The sequence below is a fragment of the Pristiophorus japonicus genome, chromosome 4, assembly GCF_044704955.1.
Source record: "Pristiophorus japonicus isolate sPriJap1 chromosome 4, sPriJap1.hap1, whole genome shotgun sequence".
Classification (NCBI taxonomy): domain Eukaryota; kingdom Metazoa; phylum Chordata; class Chondrichthyes; family Pristiophoridae; genus Pristiophorus; species Pristiophorus japonicus.
Window position 1 is genome coordinate 52,744,212 of NC_091980.1, and position 25,289 is coordinate 52,769,500.

At 44.9% G+C, this 25,289-nt stretch overlaps 1 long non-coding RNA gene across 1 annotated transcript; it reads right to left on the bottom strand.

The window, feature by feature from the left end:
- Window positions 1–3,547: 3,547 nt before the first annotated feature.
- Window positions 3,548–25,098, bottom strand: LOC139262052 (uncharacterized). Its single transcript, XR_011592872.1, has 3 exons — window positions 25,011–25,098; window positions 22,243–22,310; window positions 3,548–4,320 (listed from the first exon to the last, which is right to left on the bottom strand). It is a non-coding gene; the product is annotated as an uncharacterized lncRNA (long non-coding RNA).
- Window positions 25,099–25,289: the final 191 nt, after the last annotated feature.

Sequence of the window (25,289 nt, forward strand, 5' to 3'; positions counted from 1 at the left end):
TGAAGTTATTATTTGTGGGCCTATAAACTACGCCCACCAGCGACTTTTTCCCCTTACTATCTCTAATCTCCACCTACAATGATTTAACATTTTGTTCATTAGAGCCAATACCATCTCTCACAACTGCCCTGATATCATACTTTATTAACAGAGCTACCCCACCTCCTTTCCCTTCTTGTCTATCTTTCCGAATTGTCAGATACCCCTGTATGTTTAATTCCCAGTCTTGGCCACCCTGCAACCACGTTTCTGTAATGGCCACCAAATCATACCCATTTGTCCGGAAGGGTCAAAAGGGGGAACAGGACCCTCAAGTTAATGTTAAAAAAATTGTGCACGAACCACCCCACTCAATGGGCTAACATGCTGCCAATGTACTTAATGGCAATGAGGTCCACACTTCATAGAACAACAGGGGTCTCCCCATATCAGGCCATGATGGGGAGGCTCATGAGAACACCAGGCCAGCAAACACTAACAGGGATGAGTCCCTTGACAATGAAAACATGTAGTTCCAAATGGCTGGAACAAGTGGTAGATCACACCGATTAGATCAATCAATTTGTGGCCACCAAATTGGGGAAGTGAAAAAGACAAATTAAAAGGTACTTTGACAAGAAAGTACGTCCCTTTGAAAATGAGGTGAGAGACTCAGTAATGCTTCCAAATTATGAGAAAAAGAAGCATGCCTTAGAGCCCAGGTGGTGGGGACCAGATGAGATTATCGACCGATTGAACCCCGCGGTTTATTTGATTCAGTTACCAAGGAAAAAGGATGTTAAGTACAAGAAGTGATTTCACATTAATCAGTTAAAAACTGCCAAAGAGTAAATACTGCACTGATCTTGTTTCCCACAGACCATGTTACGGATCCTCACGATTGTCAGGACGATACAGGCCACGACCGAAGCTGAGGGAAGATGGAGAAGCGGGAGCTGCAGCATGACTCACAAACATCATCAATCATCAATGTGCTTTGAGAAGCGACGGTGCACGGAAGATATGGGAAGAGGAGAGTCTCCACTGGAGATGTTAATGGACTATAGTAAATCCCCTACGAGTGGCATACACCTTACGAGGTGGGGACCAAGTCAGGCCATCCATTTTTCGCTCTTTCCCTTTCAATATGTGAACCTTGAGGAGATAAACCATATGAGGGGTCAATAAGGATATTTCCCCCTCAAGGTGGGGAGTTTGTAAGAATAAAAGTGTTTATTAATGATTAAAATTGATTCTGTGTATGTATAAATGTTAAAAGTGTAGATTATACAGAAAGGCCTGTTTGTGTTGAAACAAAATGAAAGCTCACAGGTTGCCAGCATGGGATGAGTTTTGTAAGAAACAAAATGGAAGCCCATAGAGCTGCCGCATGGGTTTTGTGTATTGGAAAGCCATTTAAGCTAATCAAGAGATGTTTGAGCCAGGCCAGACAGCCGCATGTGTGAGGAGAGCCAATAAAGAACTGCCGTGGAATCAAGACCCAATCCTGCGGCTTTCGGAGGGACAATGGCTTTGAGAGGTATAAAGAACTCAGCCAAAGACTTTACTCTCTCTCCTGAAGCAGCCAGCCAAAGGGAAATAACATATATCACTCTTTATTATAACCTCATTATATCTGTTGTAACTAAGGTGGATGTGCATGTGGTTGTGTTTGTTTAATAAACTGTTCCAATTGTTTTAGAAGAATTGTCTCACTGTCAAATTTAATGCCAGAAATTTAGAAATCTTACAACGCAGAAACCCTCACCACTTTTAAGTGATGGTTGGATGGGCACTTAAAGTGCAGTAACCTGCAGGGTTACAGACCTTGAGTTGGTAATTTGGATTACACTGGATGACCTTTGTTGGACGGAGCAGATATAATGGTAAATACTGCAGGGAATAGAATATGGCCAGGGTGATCTCCTGAACTAATTTCGATCACCTGGATGGGTCATAGAAAATAGGTGTAGGAGTAGGCCATTCGGCCCTTCGAAGTGGTCGGAGAGGAATTTTCCAAGACTTTTTTCTCCCTCAATTGGCCTGGGTTTTTATCTGGTATTTGCCTTTCCCAGGAGATCACATGGCTCCGGTTGGTGTGGATTGTAGAATGTTTTAGTATAAGGGGTGTCGCAGTTGTGGAGAGGCAGATTGGTTGGGCTGAGTGCTCTTTGCCTTTCAGTCATTGTTCATAGGCTTATATGTAACCTTTTAGGCTGCTGACCAAGGGTCGTGTGGCTCTTTGTCGGCTGCCGTGGACACGATGGGCCGAAATGGCCTCCTTCTGTGCTGTAAATTTCTATGTTTCTATGCACAAAAGTTTTACTTTATAAACTTCCCAATGACCAGGGAGGCACAGATTGAGAGGGCTTTGGGTTTCTCGAGAATAGCAAACTTCCCTCAGGTCCAGGGTGCAATAAACTATATGCACATCGCCCTGCGAGAACCTTTAGAGGATGCAGTGGTGTTTCAGAACCGAAAAGGATTGCACTCCCTGAACATGCACCATGTTGTCGACCACAAGCAAATAATCTTGGCAGTAAATGCCAATTTTCCAGGGAGCAGTCATGATGCGCACATCTTGCTTGTGAGCACTTTCTTCGACCTCTTTAAGAGTCAGCCACAAGGTCAATGCTGGATGCTTGGTGACAAAGGATACGGCCTCGCCACTTGGCTCTTGACCCCCTCTACATAAGCCTCAGACAGATGGCGAGCATCGATACAATAACAGCCACATAGCCTCACGCAATATCGTCGAAAAGACAATTGGAGTGCTGAAGCAGTGCTTCAGATGCCTGGACCACACTGGATGCAGCCTACAGTATCACCCTGAGCAGGTCGCGGAGTTCATTGTGGTGTGTTGCATGTTGCACAACTTGGCAATCAAAAGGGGACAGGAATTGCCACAGGGGACTGCAGGACCACCTCAGAACAGAGGGAATGAGGCAGAGGAAGACGCGGAAGAGGAAGGGGAGGAAGAGGAAGTCGAGGAGAACGAGGAAGAGTCTGGCGATGAACCCATGACACCACCCACCCCTACACCGCAGGAGAAGCTGCGTGGTAGTTACGCAGCAGCAAAACTGTTACGTCAGTAGCTCATAAATGAATGCTTTGTTTGAATGGTGAGAGTTAAGTTTAAACCTTGCCTGGCCATCGTTTTCAACCCTTGTATTGATTGTTTACCCCTCATTTTGTAAAAGTGAGTGAGACACTGCACAATAATTGTTAAGTTCAATAAAATTTTATAAATTATGAAAAATGTTTCTTGTGAAATAAATTAATAAATAATAATAAATAATAATAAATAAATATTTTAACAACATGTAAACAAAGCAACAGCATTGAAAAAATTAAATACATTTTAAACATTAAACCCAAAACACCCCAAACAGTAAACAATTTATCATTAAAAAAACACCCACAATGCTCCCCCCAAACAATAAACAATTTTTCATTAAAAGTTAAAATTTTTTGAATAAACACCCCCAACCTGCCAACAAATGTACCTGCGACCACCATTCCCGCCGCCCCCCCCCCCCCCCCCCCCCCGCCCTCCACCTCACCCCAATCGTTTTTTGGCATCACCCCTACCCCTTCCCGAGTTGGGACCAGTGCATTGTGCAGCAGGGCGTCCCGAGCGCTGCTGCTGTAGGGGGAGTGACGGTGGCAGTGCCATGTGTGGGGAATCTGCAGAAGAGGGAGGGTCTGACGACCCATCTTCGGAGTCAGAAGTAGCGCTATGCTCCTGTCTCCCATGTGTTGTCGGCAGTGTTGGTACGACACCTTCGGGTTCAGTGTCGTACATCGATTCCAGTGGTGGCCACATGGCATCAACGGAATCGGTGATTTGCCATATCACCACAATCAGCACCACCGTGTCCTCCGATTGGCGCGTTGATTGCGCTGCAATATTTTCAGCAAGTCCACCTGTTGCCTGGAGTAGCTCATGACCAACGTCGACGTTTGCCCTAAACAGTGTGACCGTGTCCAGGTCGGTGTCTGCCTGTCTTCGAGCTCGCCTCCCCTGCCCAATCAGTCTCCGCAGATTTGGTACGGGGGCTGTACCACTCGGTGTACCCTGCTGCACAGCGCTTGGTCCTGCCACTTCCTCGGAGCCCAATCCATGAAACGTGGATTCAGCTGAGGAAGAGATGGTTGCAGGTATTACGGGCCCTTCAGTTGCTGCCCCAACCCCCACCACTTCTTCTACATCCAACGGTACATCCTGGGGGTGGGTGTTGGAAAGCCGGATGGTTTCATCATCATCCTCCTCCTCCTCTTCGGTGTCCTTTCCGGTCAAAAGCACAACAATCGATACTGCATGCTGATGCTACTGGTCAGCTAGAAAATATAACAGAAGAGATAAGCAGAAGGGGAAGGGGTGGGGAGTGTCAGGGTAACATTTTAACACTTATATTGCACAGACATATGTAGAGGAGCAACATTACTGCATTATATATCACTGAGAGATCATGTAATGAAAATGAACAGAATTTACAGAGACTGCATGGCATTATAATAGTATTTCATGATGGCCCCAGCATTACATTACATCACTTGGCATCATTTATACATTATGTTCATATGACGATGCACAGTCCGGAGATTATGAGTGAGTTGCGTGGCGCAAACACCGGTTCTGCACCCCCACAGGTGGCCGAGCGATCATGTGCCCATGTGAGGGCTGCGGCCTGCTCCTCCAGGTCCGTGAGCTCTTCTAGCTCAGGAGGACATCCTCCGGGAGTGTGCCTACGCTCGCCTCTGTTAAAAGCGATTTTTTCTGAAAAGATGACAATAGCATGTCATAAGATAATTGCCCAGGTACTTGTACCCACCCAATGACTTTCAACACTGTCCCATTAATGCACCGTTAGCATGCAAGTGATACATGATGAACACATCTTATTACTTACAGGAAATCAATATAATAACATTGTTTATAGTAATAATGTGTAACACCAAATTTACCAGGATTAACAAAATCACAATATGGCAGTTTTTCATTTTAAGTAATGAGTCAATGCATGATTAAAGTTATTAAAATTATTAAAGTTATTACTTACTCTCGCAGCAGAAACAAGGTCATTGCGGCACTGGACTGACCCCCAACGGACCCAGGCAACCGAGGACACCGTCTCGGCAATTTCTGCCCAAATTCTCTGTGGGGTTGGGTTTTCCACGACTACCCTGGGTCAATTAGTCCCACTGTGCCTCCACTTCGTGAACCAAGGCAACTTGGGCATCCATGGAAAATCTCTTTGCCCTCTTCCTCCCTGCTACCTTTGCCTCGGCCTCGACCATCAACTGATCTTCCATTTTATAATATTTATAATAGTTTTTATTATTATTATTCATAATAATAATATTTATTTACAATAGTATAATGGTATAATATTCTGTGTATAGTATGCTATTGTATGCTATTGTATGCAATCAAAGGTATAGGCACAGAAGAACTGCAAAGATAAGCTATCATAACAGGCTGCTAGACGATTTTTCCTCCCTCTCTTTCTCTCCCCCTCCCTTCCTCATCTACGCATGCATGGGCTGACCCCTGACCCCCGAATCACGGGAAAAAGAAGGGAAAAAAAACATGTATGCGCAGTAAGGCTGTTGCCAAGGACACCGGCCTTACACAAGGAAAGTATACCACTCCCGCCCACCCACTACCGTTAAGGAAAAAAAGCTGAAACTAGCGGCTTTGGATCTCGGTTGTATTCGGGCGGTATTGAAAAGTAGAGGAGTTCATACTATCCGAATACGGGCAGTAATGCTATAAATTGAAAGTCTAGCCCCATGGAATTAAACCAATGTTAATCAGGAATGAAAAAAATAAGGGGGATTGAATTATTTGCATCTGCATGTTTGTAGAATATGGGATGACAGTGCTTGAAAATAAAATATGAACATGAACCATTTTGGATAATATGATGGTACTTTACTTAGTGAAGACTATTTTAGACGTGAACCCTGGGGGAATCAGGGCAGACCAAGGATTGGTGTATTTTTCAATAAAGCATCAAGGAATTAGGACATATCAGAGATCAGTCCCTATACCCACCAAAGCATCAGGGATGCAGCAGAGACCAGGGATGGGTGTCTTTATCCAATAAACCTTCAGGGAATCCAGGCAGTCCAGGAATTCACTGCCTTCACCCACCAGAGCCGCAGAAGTCGACTCATTATAAAAAGAACAACTTCTATTGGACTTGTGAGCCATGGTTTGTGGGGAGCTTTAGTGCGGATGAGGCTGCTGATCCAGAGAAGTTTTGCATCTGTGGTTATTAAATATTGTAATTTGTATTGTAACATTAATATACTGAGTGTACCGAGTGTAACAATTTTTGATCTATCCAATCGCTATATGATACCTGGAATAAGGGGAAGATCCTCTGTTTATGACCAGAACATTTCTTTTCTAATCTCTAGCATGCTTATGTAATCTGAATTTCATTCTTGTCCATTCGTGTGAGGATTTTGACTGCAGTTCAAGACGCAAGCTCATTATTTCTGTTTTCTTTTTCTCTTGGCTCCTCTTGGGCCCTTCCCTCATATGTTCTTTTCCTATTACCAACTCATTCCATCCTAATCATGATATCAACCCATCAGTATTCCTCTGCCTTCCTATTCTCCTGCCACTGGCCTAGGCTTGAATCTCATTTGGATAAACCTACAGCTATCCTCCATGCCTCTCTTAGCATTCTTCCATCAAGGCACCCGTCCCGACCTCCTTACAAGCAGCAACCCCAACTTCCCTATCCTTCTCTCTCACTGACCTTTCTAGCCAGTCCACCTGTTGGGCACTAACCTCATTCCTATCCCACTTATTCCACCCATTACCCCCTTGAGCTCTGCCAGGGGATCAATCACTGCCTCTCTCTGCATTTCCTTCAAGCTTGTCCATTCACAGATGAACAAGGTCCTTGCCATCCACGACCTTATTATGGAATATTGCATTGATGTCATGGCCTTTGACTGAAACTTGGCTCATGGATAGTGACATCTTGCTCCTTACCAATGCCTCCATGTCTGGCTATATAGTCCACTGCCTGTCCAAACAATCATCGCGGCATTGTGATCCTTAGTACCAAGTCCCACCTCGGGGTTTTCCACAAGATATCCTTTTTCCTCTACACTGAATGAAAATTCATCCTCAGCAATTTCAATCTTCATTTCAGCTCCCCTTGCCCTCTAAATTCACTGCCCTCGTGTTTCCCCAAACTTCTCCCTCTCTCCATATAAACTGTCCTACTTATATTCATGGCCACCCCCTCAACCTTATGACCTCCTGTGACCTCTCTACTCCAATACTAGCATTTAAAGAATTAATACATAATGTACAACAAATATATCTTCCTTTAAGCCATCAAAACCACACAGGAAAAATGGTCCAACCATGGCTAACAAAAGAAGTTAAAGATAGTACTAGCTCAAAGGAAGAGGCTTATAATGTTGCCAAAAAGAGCAGTAAGCCTGAGGAATGGGAGGATTTTAGGGGGGCAAAACTGCCCTGTGCCCTGATTGGGAGGAGAAGTCCTGAATTGGGCTTATCGCCACACAAAGGAAGTGGAACTCAATCTCGCATGCTCCACTTCCTTTAGGGGCAGTTCCCGGATGCTACTAGGGCAAGGAGTGAAGCACTATGCGGATACTCCGTGTATCGCTGAGGTGCTTCAATGCCCCTCCCCTTCGTTTAAAGGGGAGGACCGCTGCGCACTCTGCAAGGCCTTTGCTGGCCTCCACTAGGCCACCAGGGCAGCGTGGGATGATAAATTCCCTGGACCTGATGGCCTACATCCTAGGGTTTTGAAAGACGTGGCTATAGAGATAGTGGATGCATTGGTTGTCATCTTCCACAATTCCATAGATTCTAGAAAGAGTCCCGTGGATTGGAAGGTAGCAAATAAAACCCTGCTATTTACAGAAGGAGAGAGAGAGAAAACGGGGAACTACAGACCAGTTAGCCTGACATCAGCAGTAGGGAAAATGCTAGAATCTATTATTAAGGATGTGGCAACAAAGCACTTAGAAAACAATAATAGGATTGGGCGGAGTCAATAAGGAGTTATGAAAGGGAAATCACGCTTGACAAATCTGTTAAGAGTTTTTGAGGTTGCAACCAGCAGAATAAATAAGGGGGAACCAGTGGATGTGGTGTATTTGGACTTTCAGAAGGCATTCGATAAGGTGCCACACAAGAGGTTATTAAACAAAATTAGGGCTCATGAGATTGGGGGTAATATACTAGCATGAATTGAGGATTGGTTAACAGACAGAAAGCAGAGAGTAGGAATAAAGGGTCATTTTCGAGTTGGCAGACTGTAACTAGTGGGGTACTACAAGGATCAGTGCTTGAGCCTCAGCTATTCACAATCTATAATCAATGATTTGGATGAGGGGACCAAATATAGCAAATTTTTGCTGATGATACAAAGCCAGGTGGGAATGTAAGTTGTGAGGAGAATGCAAAGTGACTTCAAGGGGATATAGCCAGGATAAGATTGGGAAATGTTGGTGTTCGGAGGAACCTGGGTGGCTTTGTACACAAATCACTGAAAGTTAACATGCAGGTACAGCAAGCAATTAAGAAAGCAAATGGTATGTTGGCCTTTATTACAAGAGGATTTACATATAAGAGTAAAGGGCCCCCAAATTGCCTGTAAGCAGCGGCCACGGGGCAGCGCTGAATGGCCACCAAATCTCCACGGAGGAGTCGCAATTTTGTAAATTGCCCTGCCTCAGGTTTGGAGCAGTGTCAGGGTCACTCTGTCCATTTTCTTGCCACAGTGTGCACGCGCCAACCCTGTTCCGACTGGCAAGGACCACCTTGCGAAATTGCCCCTCGGGAAATTGGCCCTTTCCAAAATTGCCCCACGGGGCACAGGGCGGTGCTCCCGACAGCTTTTGCTGTCAGTAGGTGCACTCTCTGTGGCATGGCGGCCCGGCCGCCCTTAAAGGGAGGGTGCACTGCACAGCCGCCATGTTAATTTTTTTTTGTCCGCTGACTGCCAGATCAGCCCAACAATTATACCCCCGGGTTCGGCCGGGCCGCCAATGGGCAGCCTACCACCCACTCTTGGCCCGCCAAAAGCCTCCCTGGTGGCGTAGTGGATCTAACTTAAAAGTATCGCAGTGGACCTTCCCTTTAATTGAAGGGGCGAGACGTTGTGATGTGTCAGTGCGGCGCTGATGACTGGTCGGGATGGCGAACCCGCTGCAACAGCACTTCTGCCCCTCAGCCGCCATGACATCCGCCCCGAGCAAAAAAAAAACGTTCAAGTCCCGAATATCGACTGAATCTCTGCCACATGGATTGCGGTGGAGCAAAGCTTTAAAAATACGGAGGGTGCCCCATTTCAGGCGGTGGGCAATTTCGGCCCAAAAATGACTAACTGCAATTATATAGGGCCCTGGTGAGACCACACCTGGAGTATTGTGTACAATTTTGGTCTCCTTACCTAAGGAAGGATATGCTTACCATCAAGGAATGCATGAAGGTTCACCAGACTGATTCCTGGGATGGGGAGATTGTCCTATGAGGAGAGATTGAGTAGACTAGGACTATCTTTTCTAGAGTTTAGAAGAATGAGAGCTAATCTCATTGAAACATGCAAAACTTGTACAGGGCTTGACAGGGTAGATGCAGGGAGGATGTTTCCCCAGCTAGGGAGTTTAGAACCAGTGGTCACAGTTTCAGAATAAGGGATTGGCCACTTAGGACCTAGATGAGGAGAAATTGCTTCACAGATGAATCTTTGGAATTCTATACCCTAGAGAGCTGCGGATGCTCAGTCATTGAGTATATTCAAGACAGATTGTTAGCATTTTGGATATTAATGGAATCAAGGGATATAAGGATAGTGCAGGAAAGTGTTGAGGCAGAAAATTAGCCATGATCTTATTGAATGGCCGAATGGCCAACTCCTGCTCTTAATTCTTATGTTCTTATGGTCTCTGTCATGTATGTAGACCATGTATAACTACTGTATAGTCACATAAGATGTGCCACCAGAGGGCACTGCGGTGGGAGACCTGAGGGTCACCTGCATAGATGTGCAGGGCCAAGTATAAAAGGCTGCCCACCATGCTTGTGCCTCACTCTGGACTTACAATATATGGGACTAAGGTCACAACAGCTCAAGTACAATACTAGACCTCGTGGAGTCATTCATAAGAGCATTAAAGACATAACAGTCTTTATCACTGGCAAGGCCATCTCTGACCTCATCCTTGTATCCCTCACCACCCATATCCTCTATCCATTCAACCCCACTTCCTTCTGCATCCAATCCTGCAAAAACCTTTTCCCAATTCATTCACAACTGCCATTTCAAACTCTCAACTGCCTAGCCTTTGGCCATGATACTTCTAAATGTTTAACTTGCTCAACCATTGCCTCACATCCGCACTTGCTGCTCTGTCTCCTGCATTTCCTCTTTCTTTCCCATTCTACATGTTTCCTCTGCTGTGGTCTCCATCTTTACTTCCTCAAGTCCAAGAGGCACACACTTAAACATTTCCGGCACACAGCTGGTTTCGCTATTCCTCACCAGATCTGGCTGGACCACAACAGTGACTGTTTTCACCTCACATAAGACTACACTGGATCATAATTCAGAAAACTCTGAACAGATGATGCCATTGCCAACCTGTGGACAAGTATCATCAAATTACCCAGAAAAGAAATGGTTCAAGTTCTTATCACACCATCTACATGGCATTTACAATCCTTTCTTTGACTTTTCTTGGTTAAAATTACCATTGTACTCATCATCATAGGCAGTCCCTCGGAATCGAGAAAGACTTGGCTTCCACTCTAAAAATGAGTCCTTAGGTGACTGAACATCCAATACGAGAACCACAGTCCCTGTCACAGGTGAGACAGGTGAGGGAAAGGGTGGGTGGGACTGGTTTGCACACGCTCCTTCCGCTGCCTGCGCTTGATTTCTGCATGCTCTCGGCGATGAGATTCGAGGTGCTCAGTGCCCTCCCGGATGCACTTCCTCCACTTAGGGCATCTTTGGCCAGGGAAGCCAAGGTGTTGGTGGGGATGTTGCACTTTATCAGGGAGGCTTTGAGGGTGTCCTTGTAACGTTTCCTCTGCCCATCTTTGTGCTAGGCCCTTCCCAAATGGCCGTTACACCCTCGGAGAAGCATGGCACCATTCTGATTTTGCTGCTGCCACATTGGGGACAAGTGCTACTGATCAGTTACATAAAGGAGATTTCCTTACTCTTGTACTCAGACCCCCTTTGCCATAAAGGCCAACATGACATTTGCCTTCCTAATTGCTTGCTGTACCTGCATGCTAACTTTCTGTGTTTCCTGTACGAGGATACCTAAATATCTCTGAACACCAACCCTTACAGGTGTGGGCAGCCGAGCCCAAGCATGCAAATTGCATGTCCCTTCAATTTGGGTCAGGCTCTTACTATCCCAAATTCACTGCACTTGGGTATCATTCTGCCTTACTGCTGCTGGCAGAGCAGCCTGGTCAGAATTTCTGGTCTCCTATATTTAACTGTGATTTTGGTGCCCCTCTTTCAACAAATTCCTTTACTAAATGCTCAGTGCCCACCTCTTCTGTACTGATACAAGTTGCTCTTGTGGTTTACAAACCAAAATAAAAGATGAAGATGAAGGAATGCTATAGACGAAGGAATTGAGTGTAATATCTCCCAAGTTTGTTGGGGAGGAGTTAAACTAATATGGCAGGGGGATGGGAACCAATGCAGGGAGACAGAGGGAAACAAAATGGAGACAGAAGCAAAAGACAGAAAGGAGATGAGTAAAAGTGGAGGGCAGAGAAACCCAAGGCAAAAAATAAAAAGGGCCACTTTGCAGCAAAATTCTAACGGGTCAAAGTGTGTTAAAAAGGCAAGCCTGAAGGCTCTGTGCCTCAATGCGAGGAGTATTCGGAATAAGGTGGACGAATTAACTGTGCAAATAGCAGTTAACGGATACGATGTGGTTGGCATCACGGAGACATGGCTCCAGGGTGACCAAGGCTGGGAATTCAGCATCCAAGGGTATTCAACATTTAGGAAGGATAGACAGAAAGGAAAATGAGGCGGGGTGGCGTTGCTGGTTAAAGAGGAAATTAATGCAATTATAAGGAAAGACATTAGCTTGGATGATGTGGAATCGGTATGGGCGGAGCTACAGAATACCAAAGGGCATTAAACGCTAGTGGGAGTTGTGTACAGACCTCCAAACAGTAGTAGTGATGTTGGGGAGGGCATCAAACAGGAAATTAGGGGTGCATGCAATAAAAGTGCAGCAGTTATCATGGGTGACTTTAATATGCATATAGATTGGGCTAACCAAACTGGAAACAATACGGTGGAGGAGGATTTCCTGGAGTGCATAAGGGATGGTTTTCTGGACCAATATGTCGAGGAACCAACTAGGGGGAGGCCATCTTAGACTGGGTGTTGTGTAATGAGAGAGGATTAATTAGCAATCTCGTTGTCCGAGGCCCCTTGTGGAAGAGTGACCATAATATGGTGGAATTCTACATTAGGATGGAGAATGAAACAGTTAATTCAGAGACCATGGTCCAGAACTTAAAGAAGGGTAACTTTGAAGGTATAGCGTGAATTGGCTAGGATAGATTGGCGAATGATACTTAAGATGTTGACAGTGGATGGGAAAAGGCAGACATTTAGAGACTGCATGGATGAACTACAACAATTGTACATCCCTGTCTGGCGTAAAAATAAAAAAGGGAAGATGGCTCAACCGTGGCTATCAAGGGAAATCAGGGATAGTATTAAAGCCAAGGAAGTGGCATACAAATTGGCCAGAAATAGCAGCGAACCTGGGGACTGGGAGAAATTTAGAACTCAGCAGAGGAGGACAAAGGGTTTGATTAGGGCAGGGAAAATAGAGTACGAGAGGAAGCTTGCAGCGAACATTAAAATGGACTGCAAAAGCTTCTATAGATATGTAAAGAGAAAAAGGTTAGTAAAGACAAACGTAGGTCCCCTGCAGTCAGAATCAGGGGAAATCATAACGGGGAACAAAGAAATGGCAGACCAATTGAACAAGTAATTGAACATTGGTTCGGTCTTCACTAAGGAGGACACAAACAACCTTCCGGATATAAAAGGGGTCAGAGGGTCTAGTAAGAAGGAGGAACTGAGGGAAATCCTTATTAGTCGGGAAATTGTGTTGGGGAAATTGATGGGATTAAAGGCAGAAAAATCCCCAGGGCCTGATGGTCTGCATCCCAGAGTACTTAAGGAGGTGGCCTTGGAAATAGCAGATGCATTGACAGTCATTTTGCAACATTCCATAGACTCTGGATCAGTTCCTATTGAGTGGAGGGTAGCCAATGTAACCCCACTTTTTAAAAAAGGAGGGAGAGAGAAAACAGGGAATTATAGACCAGTCAGCCTGACATCGGTAGTGGGTAAAATGATGGAATCAATTATTAAGGATGTCATAGCAACGCATTTGGAAAGAGGTGACATGATAGGTCCAAGTCAGCATGGATTTGTGAAAGGGAAATCATGCTTGACAAATCTTCTGGACTTTTTTGAGGATGTTTCCAGTAGAGTGGACAAGGGAGAACCAGTTGATGTGGTGTATTTGGACTTTCAGAAGGCTTTCGGCAAGGTCCCACACAAGAGATTAATGTGCAAAGTTAAAGCACATGGGATTGGGGGTAGTGTGCTGACATGGATTGAGAACTGGTTGGCAGACAGGAAGCAAAGAGTAGGAGTAAATGGGTACTTTTCAGAATGGCAGGCAGTGACTAGTGGGGTACTGCAAGGTTCTGTGCTGGGGCCCCAGCTGTTTTTCATTGTACATTAATGATTTAGACGAGGGGATTAAATGTAGTATCACCAAATTTGCGGATGACACTGTGTTGGGTGGCAGTGTGAGTTGCGAGGAGGATGCTATGAGGCTGCAGAGTGACTTGGATAGGTTAGGTGAGTGGGCAAATGCATGGCAGATGAAGTCTAATGTGGATAAATGTGAGGTTATCCACTTTGGTGGTAAAAACAGAGAGACAGACTATTATCTGAATGGTGACAGATTAGGAAAAGGGGAGGTGCAATGAGACCTAGGTGTCATGGTACATCAGTTATTGAAGGTTGGCATGTAGGTACAGCAGGCGGTTAAGAAAGAAAATGGCATGTTGGCCTTCATAGCGAGGGGATTTGACTACAGGGGCAGGAAGGTGTTACTACAGTTGTACAGGGCCTTGGTGAGGCCACACCTGGAGTATTGTGTACAGTTTTGGTCTCCTAACTTGAGGAAGGACATTCTTGCTATTGAGGGACTGCAGCAGACTGTTCACCAGACTGATTCCCGGGATGGCGGGACTGACATATCAAGAAAGACTGGCTCAACTGGGCTTGTATTCACTGGAGTTCAGAAGAATGAGAGGGGATCTCATAGAAACGTTTAAAATTCTGACGGGTTTAGACAGGTTAGATGCAGGAAGAATGTTCCCAATGTTGGGGAAGTCCAGAACCAGGGGTCACAGTCTAAGGATAAGGGGTAAGCCATTTAGGACCGAGATGAGGAGCAACTTCTTCACCCAGAGAGTGGTGAACCTGTGGAATTCTCTACCACAGAAAGTTGTTGAAGCCAATTCACTAAATATATTCAAAAAGGAGTTAGATGTAGTCCTTACTACTAGGGGGATCAAGGGATATGGCGAGAAAGCAGGAATGGGGTTCTGAAGTTGCATGGTCAGCCATGAACTCATTGAATGTCGGTGCAAGCTTGAAGGGCCAAATGGCCTACTCCTGCACCTATTTTCTATGTTTCTAAATTTGCTGGGTGGCAGTGTGAGCTGTGAGGAGAATGTTAAGAGGCTGCAGGGTGACTTGGACAGGTTAGGTGGGTGGGCAAATGCATGGCAGATGCAGTATAATGTGGATAAGTGTGAGGTTATCCACTTTAGTGGCAAAAACAGGAAGGCAAATTATTATCTGAATGATGACAGATTAGTAAAAGGGGAGGTGCAACGAGATCTGAGTGTCATGGTACATCAGTCATTGAAAGTAGGCATACAGGTACAGCAGGCAGTAAAGAAAGCAAATGGCATGTTGGCCTTCAGAGCGAGAGGATTTGAGTGTAGGAGCACAGAAGTCTTGCTGCAGTTGTACAAGGCCTTGGTGAGACCACACCTTGAGTATTGTGTGCAGTTTTGATCTCCTAAGCTGAGGAAGGACATTCTTGCTATTGAGGGAGTGCAGCGAAGGTTCACCAGACTGATTCTTGGGATGGCAGGATTGACATATGAAGAAAGACTGGATCGACTAGGTTTATATTCACTGTAATTTAGAAAAATGAGAGGGGATCTCATAGAAGCATATAAAATTCTGACGGGATTGGACAGGTTAGATGCAGGAAGAATGTTCCCGATGTTGGGGAAGTCCAGAACCAGGGGTCACAGTCTAAGGATAAGGGATAAGTCATGTAAGACCAAGATGAGGAGAATCTTTTTCACCCAGAGAATTGTGAACCTGTGGAATTCTCTACCACAGAAAGTTGTTGAGTCCAGTTCATTGGATATATTCAAAAGGGAGTTACATGTGGCCCTTACGACTAAAGGGATCAGCGAGTATGGAGAGTAGGCAGGAGTGGGTTACTGAAGTTGCATGATCAGCCATGATTGTATTGAATGGTGGTGCCGGCTCAAAGGGCCGAATGGCCTACTCCTGCATCTATTTTCTATGTTTCTATGTTTCTATGTTTCTAAGATAGCGCTCCTTTAAATTAATTTCTCCCCTCCATATTTTTTGAATCCCCATTTCTATCATCTTATGATATGTATTTTCGTCTGTTGAAGGTCTCGCTTGCGATCTTTTAACATCGGAGTGAGAAAAGGAATAGAATAAGAGGATATATGGATTTATATTATATTATATAAGTTTAAAAAAAAATTAGACTCCAATATATGGAGTAAGAAACAGCTAACTTTTAATAGCATATTTGCATTTGTTCATCTATCTCTGTGTCTGCCTACACTTAACACTCTGTTCTCTGGAGGACACAGTCCCTCTGCCCTCTGGGACCCCTGAACATGTAGAGTATATTAGCATAGCTGTATATCTTGAGTAAGCCCTGAAGTCCATTTTGTTAGCTTAGAATATTTAAACAAATTTATCATTTTTTAATGTTAAGCTGTGGAGATGTGCATAATTTCAAAGCTCAATATTTTCAAGAAAACTTATTTGTAAGAAAAATTATTCACATTTTATATGCCTCAACACCCTCACTGACCATATGTCCATATAAATACATATTAGGGTAGTTTTTCTGTGATTCAAAAAAAATGTGATCAAATGGAGCGACAAGCTTAACACTTGCCAGTTTCAAGCTGGGCTGGTCTCCTGGGAAAGGTAAATGGCCATCTATGGAGGCAAAAGAAAAAGTTAACCTTTACACGATTTATTAATATTTCAAATGTGTAATACAACCTTTCGAAAGGCTGTTTAAGCAAAAAGAGAGTGACTAGCAAAATCCTGTGGCTGGTGAAATAAATTTGGAAGCTGTAAACTGGCTCTCTGGAAAAGTGGCACAGCATTCAAACCTCCCGTTAGATGACTGGTTGAGGGGAAGTGCTGCTACGTGAACTGATTGTGAGTAGGACTGGCTTGTTCAACACCCAACAGCAACCTTCTCAAAGGACAGCCAGGCAGCACGCCTGCAAGAGATGGTGACAAAAACACTGGAGGGGATCTTGACTGTCACTGGCAGTAGTACAGGTTGGTTAGAGGTGGCCTTACACAGGTGATAAAGCCCGGCTCTATTGTGGCCCGTGGAGCCAATTTGTCCTCGCCATTGCCAGATCGATGTTCCAGGGCTTGCAGTTATAATTCGTGGCATATGGTGTGTACAGGCAGCCCCACTCTGGTGCCTACTGATCACACTAGCATGCCTTATTTTATCTTTTACTTCCTCAACCATGAAATATTGCAGTTCGGGTGCTTCAAAACCTTCCATCACTAATTTTAGCTTTAAATGCTGACCACCGGTGACAATAGGCTTAGATGCCTTTTCACTCCTTGAGCTCCTGTGAAAGCTTGTATTGTATGAGTTATTTAGGGTTCCTCTTCCTAAGGAAGAGAGTGTTCGAAGATCAGACCCTCAAATCTGGCACCAAACTTATGGTCTACAGGGCTGTAGTGATACCCGCCCTCCTGTATGGCTCAGTGATGTGGATCATATCATCATCATAGGCAGTCCCTCGGAATTGAGGAAGACTTGCTTCCACTCCTAAAGTGAGTCCTTTGGTGGCTGAACAGTCCAATGCGAGAGCCACAGGCCCTGTCACAGGTGGGACAGACATTCGCCGGGGGAAGGTGGGGGTGGAACTGATTTGCCGCACGCTGCCTGTGCCTGACCTCTTCACGCTCATGGCGTGAGAGCTCAATGCCCTCCCGGATGCACCCTATACATATACAGTAGACACCTCAAAGCGCTGCAGAAATACCACCAACAATGTTTCCACAAGTTCCTGCAAATCCCCTGGGAGGATAGATGCACCAACGTCAGTGTTCTCGCTCAGGCCAACATCCCCAGCATCGAAACACTGACCACACTCGACCAGCTCCATTGGGTGGGCCACATTGTTCGCATGCCCGACACAAGACTCCCAAAGCAAGTGCTCTACTTGGAACTCCTACATGGCAAGCGAGCCTCAGGTGGGCAGAGGAAATGTTTCAAGGGCACCCTAAAGCCTCCTTTATAAAATGCAACATCCCCACCAACACCTGGGAGTTCCTGGCCAAAGATTGCCCTAAGTGGAGGAAGAGCATCCGGGAGGGCGCTGAGCACCTCAAGTCTCGCCGCCGAGAGCATGCAGAAATCAAGCGCAGACAGCGGAAGGAGTGTGTGGAAAACCAGACTCCGCACCCACTCTTTCTATAATCGACTGTCTGTCCCACCTGTAACAGAGACTGTAATTCCCGTATCGGACAGTTCAGTAACCTGAGAACTCACTTTTAGAGTGGAAGCAAGTCTTCCTCGATTCAAGGGACTGCCGATGATGATGATGATTTAGGGTTAAGGCTTTTTGGAAATGCTGGCTGAGTCATTCTTAACTGTTCGCCCCTGAACAGTTCTGCAGATTGCTGACTAGTGCCAGATTAATGGGTAGTTTTGTACTGTGGACCCATTTCCCATTATGAAGTTGTTTACAATTGCCAAACACATTTCATACTGAACCTTTGGAGCCACCAAAGACGAGAGACTTTCATCCAATCAGTCTGGGCTAGATTTGCGCCTGATGCTCAGAAGTAAACGAATGGTGTGACAACCCACTTTGCCACACAGTCTCTCCAAAATCTTTTCATAACAAGAGATTATGAAATTATTACCGTTGAAAGGTTTTTGGCTCAGCACTGCTGCTAAAATTATATTAAAACACTGGAATCCATACATCTTATCCCTGCTGGTGACTTTTGTTATTCAACCTGAAAAAACACACAGAAATAACCCACAACTGATACCTGTATTTCCTCATTTCCTTGAAACTATGGGGCAGATGTTGCAATGGGTATGACAGTATACTCTAAGAGTGCGCTGTAATACCGCCTTTGAACTTGCAATCGCACCGCCTTGGAAATCCCAATTGCTGGCACAGAGTTGGGCTAATTGCCCACCAATTGCTCAGCAATTACGTGTGAAGATTTTATGGTTGATGCAAACAGGCGCAGGAGCCTGTTTACATTAACGTAAGGGGATTAGATAGAGATAATTACTCATTCTATTAGCTCTGGAATGTGTTGTAATGAATTGTGAAATTGTCCGAAACACCTACAATAATTAGTGTACAGATTTTTCAGATCTTTGGTGGGGCTCTGTTGTATTGATATTTGCATCACCTGCCCATTTTATATTTTATATGAAATTTCACAGAGCTTCAGCGCTTTATCAGAACTCTAATTCCTAAATTAGATTTAAGAATTCATTCTCAAATAATTTTATAAGGTTCATTCTCCTGGTCCTTATAATTATTCTGAAAATACATTGGATGAAATGCAATATAAAGAAAGTTACCAGTATTGGAGGCAAAAACCTTCCCTTCGGTGTACTGATTGGAGCACCAGTCCCACGTGATCCCAGGTACACTTCCGCACACGCTGCGAACTTGGATCCATGGGCCTTTATGTTGCCCCCCCTGTACGCAGTGTCAGAGACCAAGTTCACAAAGGAGGGCCCCCATTAGGTAAGTTCATATTCTTTTCGCAGGTCAGGGGCATACTCTGTAGCTATCCCGCGGACTGCAATTTCTGGGTCAATATTTCTCCTACCCAACATGATTAAATAGCACAGAGTTAAGTCAGAAGGAAGTCAGAAGGCCTGTGATCTACTCAGATCATATAATTACAATTTGAAATGGCGCTACAATGAATTGCTACAGACATGGCAGTAGTGTGACAGATAAAACTCTGCCAGTGTTATTTATTCCAATGTTTAAGCATTCTACCTGACATGCAGGAAATACATCTGAAGGGCTACAGAGGAATAAAATAAATGTTAGTAGCATGGTGGTAGCAAAAGAACCTCAAAACTAGTTTTCTTCCTCCAAGAACTTGAATTGCAGGTAAAAAAGAATATATACAGTGCAGCAGAAGATTGAATTTGTATGTATGTATTAATGAAAATACATTTATCTTCCTCCAGGCAAAATACTAAAAATCTGTGCCTATCGGATTCCTTCATGTGAGAGAAGCAGGATGATTACCAAGTACTTAACTGTAGAAAAGAGCTCATTTATAATGGATTAAAGGAAAAAGTTGTGGCTGCGATGATGGCTAAGCTGGTTAAGATGGTGGGGAGCTATGCAATACATACCAGGAAGGATCCAGGTTATATCCTTGGATAGTTAACTAATCTCAGCTGCAAGGTTCCAATTAGTCCTCAGTACCTCAGGTTGAGGAAGCAGAAAATCACTCAGGGCTTCTGACTTCCTGCTGGAAGTGCAGATGTTTGAATGTTTGGTGAGCGCAAGATCAATCTGTGATATCACCTGTGGTCACCAGCTTGCCTGTAGTCACTGTCCTGGCTCACGCAACATCAACTTGCATTTATAAGTTGCCTTTAATGTGGTAAAACATCCCAAGACGCTTCACAGGAGTGCTATCAAATAAAATGTGACACTGAGCCACATAAGGAGATATAAGGATAGACGGTCAAAACTTAAGGTTTTAAGGAGCATCTTAAAGGAGTTAAGAGAGGTAGAGGGGCGGAAAAGTGTAGGGAGGGAATTCCAGAGCCTAGGGCCTCGGCAGCTGAAGGCACGGCCGCCAATGATGGAGCAATTAAATTCGAGGATGTGCAAGAGCCCTGGCCTTGTGGTGTACTGGCCTGGCGTCCGGGTTTATGTGAATCACTACCTTGGCACCCATGAACGTGCCAATGCCAGGTTGAAATAATGAGTCAAATTTGTCCAGGATCTGTGAGCATGATACTCGCTCCACAGAGGAAATTGCATTGACATCGCTCCATTTCCAGTTCATGACAGCAAGCCAACTCCTCCCCAGTAGTGCGGGACCGTCCCCTGGGACAATCCAGAGTGGCAGTCTGTTCTCCGAATCTTTGTGGGTCACGACTACTGTGGCACTGCCTAGCACCGGAATGATCTGCTTTGTGTAAGTCCGTAGCTGTGCGTCAATCGGCGATAATTTTGGCCTCCTGGCCTTGGACGGCCACAACTTTTCGAACTGTTTGATACCCATCAGGGACTGGCTGGCACCCGTGTCTAACTCCATTGATACTGAGATGCCATTGAGGAGTACTTTCATCATTATCAGTGGCGTCCTGGTGTATGAACTGTATACGTGCTCCACATGAACTCGCTCAACTTCAGCTTCCAGCAATTTCCCCCAGTGTCCATTTCTGCAATTTCTGCAGGTATTTTGCTCATCTCTGCAAACTCCGGCTGAGTGTGTGCCTCCACGCCTCCAGCATGAGCTGCGGTTTGAAACAAAAGGTCCCTTGCCAGTCGATCGTCCCTGACTGCCCCTGTTATTGCCCTTGAATGCGCCATTAACAGGTGTTGATGGCCCCATTACTGGCCGCATTGTCCCTTGCAATGGCGTGAATCGCCGTTCAGCTTGCCATTGCCTCTGTCGAACTCCCCCTCTGGGTTCGACTACATGTTGGGGCATGCCCGATTGCCCTTGTCTGCCTGGAGAACTGTGTGCTGCTTTAACAATGTTGAATCTCTGTCCCAACCATTCCTTAACACAGTACCTCTCGTCTGTTCTGCTAGTGGCCATGCTCGCGTGGTTTAAATCCCAGTTTTTTGTCGCCATTGATACATCCTTACTATACAGTATAAATGCACACAAGGCCCATGCTTGAGAGAAGGTCAGTCTGTGACCTGTCCTTTATTCCTTAGCACTCAAGTGCAGGAAGTGGGTGGAGCTTCCCCTTTTATACCTGAAGGTCCAGGTTAGGAGTGTCTCCCACCTAGTGGTCATTGTTCTCACGGTGTACAATTAGGTCAGTTTATACATGGGTTACAATGCTGGTTGAATACATGACAACGAACATGAAGAATGGCCACATGGGCAAGGTAGTGGGGGCTTCCTGGCACCTGTGGAACTTTAGAAACATAGAAACATAGAAAATAGGTGCAGGAGTAGGCCATTCGGCCCTTCGAGCCTGCACCGACATTCAATGAGTTCATGGCTGAACATGCAACTTCCGTACCCCATTCCTACTTTCTCGCCATACCCCTTGATCCCCCTAGTAGTAAGGACTACATCTAACTCCTTTTTGAATATATTTAGTGAATTGGCCGCAACAACTTTCTGTGGTAGAGAATTCCACAGGTTCACCACTCTCTGGGTGAAGAAGTTCCTCCGCATCTCGGTCCTAAATGGCTTACCCCTTATCCTTAGACTGTGACCTCTGGTTCTGGACTTCCCCAACATTGGGAACATTCTTCCTGCATCTAACCTGTCTAACCCCGTCAGAATTTTAAATGTTTCTATGAGGTCCCCTCTCATTCTTCTGAACTCCAGTAGCCTCGCAACAAGTTATATGTTAGCAAAGGAAAAAGGTGAGAAGAAATAAGTGGTGATAAAAGAACTGGGAAATAATGGTTGAAGTACTGTCACCTAATTGAATGCTACAGCATGTGAAACTAAATTGAGCATCTCTCCCTTGAACAATTCAAGATTTCTGTGGGCATGACTGACACTGTGGGTAGGATATGGCTATTTTTGTAGGTCAATATAAGTAAATTTAAAATAGGTGCATGACAATGTGCATCCACACATTTACCTCATCAGTTGACACAAAGTGAAATGTTACAATCAGGTCCAAGGGATTTGGTAACGTCCATCATCTATCTATAATATAATAAAAATCTTAAGCCTGTGAGCATTTCTTGGCAACATTTTCACTATGTATTTCTAAATCCACATTTATAATGGAAACTGCCTATGTAAACTTTACTTATGCTGTAATTACACCCTTCTACAAGTGGAGGCGCTCTGGCATCAACACTCGAGGGAAGGGCAACATACAGGGTAACATGTTTATCAAGACAGTTTTCATTATAAATATGGATGGCATATTTTAGGATTTTTGATCATTTTCTTGATAGGAAGGATATGGAAGTATGTTAGTCTGGAATTTGTGGTCAGTGGCGAAGCGACAGCGTTCACTGCTCTCCTCAAAGAAAGCTGCCCACAAAGGTCTAGCGATCTCTGCATGAATTTCAGCTCTCCCGATCTTCGTTTGAATCTGGGGCCAAATCAAGCAACTCTCCAGTGTCCAGCAGCCGTGATGTCATCAAGCAGGCTAAGTCGCCAATCAAGTTGAATAATTCTCAAAATGCACAGATCATAATTTACTTTTTATAAATTTTACAGAGAGCAAAATTAAAATAGAGGGTGAAATATAATTTTTTTTAAGTTTGTTTATATTAAAAGCTATGCAAGTCTTATCATAATCATGGGAAAAAATGGCATTTCACAAATATAAAATTAGTTTGTCAGGGCCAGAACAGTTGTTCAGCAGGCAATACGCTGTTCAAAACCCAGTTACACCTCTTTCAACAAAAATTAACGGGGAGTGGGTGGGGATGCGGGGGGAGGGGGTGGAGTAAACAGCGTAATGGGGAAGTTTTTGTCAAGAACTGTGAGTTGAATTGATTGCCAGCTCTGGGGAGTTCCGTAGTGCAACCTATGGAGGAGCAGGGAATTGAGTGACATCAACTTCGGGATTTCTGCGTTTATCTGCACAAGCCCTGATTCCAGATGGTGCTGTCACTTTCCCAAGAGTAATGACAGTGAACGCTGACTGTTCCGCCATCATTACTACTGCAAAATCCAGGCCGTTATGTTTAGGACATGTTTTAAAACAACTTAAATTCACTCGGGTATAAAAAACCACAGGCTACAGGCACTGAGACAAATGGTTTATTTGTTAATGGGTCAAGCATTGAAAATGTGTATTAAAGATAGATGAGCCAGTTTGAGGAAAATCAGCTCTACTTCAAACGGAGACAATGAGAATCAATTAACACATTCTGGATTCATTAAGCCACAATGGTCCTGGTTCATTTTGGGAACAGAAGAAGATGGTTTCTGGAGTCTCACACATCCAAGAAGAGGTAAACAATTTTTTGACTAGAGTCCGGCAAATCACTGAATGAGAAACAAGTAGTAAGAGACTTGCTGGAAAAACAAAGGGGTAGATCTTGACTTTGTACAATAGTGTAAATCAGGTGATAGTGAATGGCAGCCTGCTTTACATCCCTCACAATTTTTAATTCCATTGACTCCATTGACTTCAATGTAAATAAAAATCGGTAATTTTAAAAACAAGTAAATCAGCCTGTCTTCGAATAATATAAGTGAATGCCTAATAGTATGCTCTGGGGGTCCTCCACAACCTGACCCTGCCACACAGCACTGCCCACCGGTCATCAAACTCCACGGCGCGGCCTTGGACAACATGGACCATTTTCCACACCTCGGGAGCCTACTATCAGCAAGGGCAGACATCGATGATGAGGTCCAACACTATCTCCAGTGTGCCAGCACAGCCTTCGGTCGCCTGAGGAAGAGAGTGTTTGAAGACCAGGACCTCAAATCTGGCACCAAATTTATGGTCTACAGGGCAGTAGTGATACCCGCCCTCCAATATGGCTCAAAGACGTGGACCATATACAGTAGACACCTCAAAACGCTGGAGAAGTACAATCAGCGCTGCCTTCGCAAGATCCTGCAAATCCACTGGGAGGATAGATGCACCAACGTCAGTGTTCGCGCTCAGGCCAACAACCCCAGCATCAAAGCACTGACCACACTCGAGCAACTCCATTGGGTGGGCCACATTGTCCGCATGCCCGACACGAGACTCCCAAAGCAAGTGCTCTACTCGGAACTCCTACACGGCAAGTGAGCACCAGTGGGCAGAGGAAATGTTTCAAGGATACCCTCAAAGCCTCCTTGATAAAGAGTAACAACCCCACCGGCACCTGGGAATCCCTGGCCCAAGACTGCCCTAAGTGGAGAAAGAGCATCCAAGAGGGCACTGAGCACCTAGAGTCTCGTCGCCGAGGCATGCAGAAAACAAGCGCAGACAGCGGAAGGAGCATGCGGCGAACCAGACCCTTTCCTTCAACCACTGCCTGTCCCATCTGTGACAGAAACTGTAATTCCCATATTGGATTGTATAGTCCCCTGAGAACTCATTTTTAGAGTGGAAGCAAGTTTTCCTTGATTTCGCGGGACTGCCTATGATGATGATGCTCTTGGGGTAATGCACTGAAATTTGATTGAAACAGGTATTTAAAAGTGCATAAATGCTAATTCAGCAGACAAATTTGCAATTCAGGAAATTCTGCAGCAAACACTAAATTGGACTTAATCCATTCACAAGCAGGGACAGAGGCACATCAACAAATCGAGGATTTGTTGCTATATAATGCAGCAAAAGTTACGAAAATCCTTGTAGATTCTTGAGGGCCGAAAGTTAGTAGCGCAAGAAAGCTAGCTCAAGAAAGCTGGTGCAACTGTGATTTTGTTTTGTGTACTTACCACACTGATCCATGATGCGATCCGAAGATCGATTTTCAGGACTTTGAGTCCCAAAGCAAATCCGTCATAGTGGGGGCAGGACAGAGACTGAAAGGCAGACTGAGGGGCTGACCGGGACTTCGCCACTGCCAATCAGCGGCGGAGCAGTAGTGACGTCACAACACGTGTGCATCACCATGCTCTCTCCCCTCTGTTGAAGGGGAGAGAATCGGGCAGTTCAGGTCTTCGGCCACTGGGCCACCAGGGAGGGTTTCGGCTGGGCCAGTGGCCTGTCACCCA